The following is a 2,494-nucleotide window of genomic DNA, read 5'->3' on the forward strand; positions in this document are numbered from 1 at the left end:
CACCTAGGGATTGGGCCTGCCCTCTGCCACCCGGGAGCAGGCCTAAGCCAGCAGGTCATTATCTCCCGAGGGGTCCCAGACTATGAGAGGGCACAGGCCGGGCTGAGGGACTCCCCCTCCCCCCCTGAGTGCACAAATTTTTGTGCACCGGGCCTCCAGTTTATATATAAGAAACTTAACCCCCTATTCCCATAGATATATGTGTTCCATGATTTAAAATTGTATGATTACTTTTCAGGTTAATTCAGGTGCTCTATCTATCAGATTATAAGTCCCCCCATCAAATCTAGTTACGGGATTCCTATGAATCTTTGAAAAACAGTCGTTACTGTGTGCAGGCCATCAGAAGGAGCAACCATTTCATTCTGTTACATATGATATTAGACCAGGGGTGGGCAAACTTTTTGACTTGAGGGCCACAATGGGTTCTTAAACTGCACCGGAGGGCTGGAACAAAAGCATGGATGGAGTGTTTGTGTGAACTAATATAAATTCCAAGTAAACATCATTACATAAAAGGGTACGGTCTTTTTTTTTTTTTAGTTTTATCCATTTCAAACGGGCCGGATCCGGCCCATGGGCCGTAGTTTGCCCACGGCTGTATTAGACCCCTCCAGCTGCCCCACTCTCTGTGCAATCATGGACAAAGTTAATTACTTTGTACTTTATTGTGGGCGTTCAAAGATAGTCACCCCAAGATGTGCCTCTGTGGTATGGGGATTGTTTTGAGCTAATGGAAACTTTTCCCCTGAGGGCTCAGGGGAAACTCCTGCCTTCCCTAGGTTATCTGGGAGAACTTGAGTGAGGGCCTCTGGGAGATCATCAGAGACAACCTCTTCCAACACGTCTGTAGGGCAGAATGAACTCTTATTTCCTAGTCACCTGCTCTTATTGTTTTGCAATGCCTCTCTGAGCCCCCAAACCACCTTACCTCATCACTCGCTCATGATGTCTTGTATACATACCCATGTTCCCTGTCTTGAACTTCTCGTGCATGTAGGGGCTCTCTTTCATGTACTCGGGGTTCCCACATGTATATCTTAAATTTCATTATTTTCCCTTGTTAAATGGTTTCATGTCTCTTTGATTATTGGAACAGCCAGAAGAATTTCCAGGACAGAGCGAAATTTCTTCCTCCCCCACATTATCTTATCAGTGAAGGGGTAGATAGTAGCATCTAATTCATGGAGTTTCTGTAAATATTAATCATTAATTGTTCAGTAAAGTTAGCTGCTAATATGTATTCTATTTCTCGTTTTCCTCCTTCTACTGAAAACCAATTGCAAAATTACCTCATTGTAAATGAAAAGCTAATTGGATTGCCTAAGAATGTTTTTCACGACTTTCCTTTGTTCTTTTCCGATGTAAGTGAGAGTACAGGCTCAGAGAAAGGAACTGGCCCAGTCACACTTACACCAGTGGCTTTGGAAGGTCAGAACTGGTATAGCCGGTCCCTGGCCAGTTAGCTCAGCTGGTTAGAACGTGATCAGGATAGGCCAAGGTTGCGGGCTCCATTCTGGGTCAGGGCACATACAAGAAACCAATGAATGCAGCAGGAAGGTGAACGAGATGGCTGTTCTTTCCAGACTACTTTGTCGCAGCTTGTGAGTTTTGAGCATTACCTTCAGCTTGAACTCTTTGCCGACGGTTCTAGGAGGAACTTCAGGCTGTACCTAGACTTGTCATGGATTCACCAACAAAGCTTAATGCCCCCTCCACTGGGTCATTTTCTCAGATGTCCAAGGAAAGATATTCAGCCGACACCCACGCTGTCTCAGAAGCACTAGCAGAAAACCTTAGTAAGTTGACTCTCAAGCATAGTATCCAATTCTCTTTCCTTCCACAAAAACATCCACCCCAACAGCAGGACAGAGAAGAAGAAATACCTGGGTATGTAGTGGGGCCGAGTTATGGCCTGGTCTACAGGAGGAGATGTGGAGTGAGGACAATGGCAAGTCTTAAAAGAGATCTCAAAGGACTGTTTCCAACATGGCTGAGGAGGAGGAATGAGGCTACTCCAAACCGCAAGAAGAATAGGAATGAACCTGTATTTCAAGGTGGCTGTAGTCATTGCCTATCACATCCAGGTCCTTCTTCTGGTATTGCTGGGAATTATGACATGAAGTCCTGTTAGGCATACACCGTATTCTTGTACTCATTTAAGTTGTAACACATTTTTTTAAGTATCATTTCAATTTTTAGTAGCAAATGTGTGTATAGGCCAGGGCATCTTTAAATAAACGAGGCATATCTGAAAAAGAAAAAAAGTTGAACGACAAAGCGATGTTTTTCTCTCTCCCTCCCTTCCACTCTCTCTAAAACAAATACAAATTTTAAGGAGTTGTATACCCAGAAACTAACAGCGTGGGCAGTGTTTGCTGGGTTCCCAGCTGGCACTTCCAGCTCCTTGGAGCTTGCAGATTCCTGCGAGCCGGGCTGCAGGCGGGGCCAGAGGGCTGGGGACCGGCTGCCCCGCCCCCCTCTGGCTGCCGGT

Source organism: Myotis davidii, unplaced genomic scaffold (genome assembly GCF_000327345.1).
Source record: "Myotis davidii unplaced genomic scaffold, ASM32734v1 scaffold1491, whole genome shotgun sequence".
NCBI classification, from domain to species: domain Eukaryota; kingdom Metazoa; phylum Chordata; class Mammalia; order Chiroptera; family Vespertilionidae; genus Myotis; species Myotis davidii.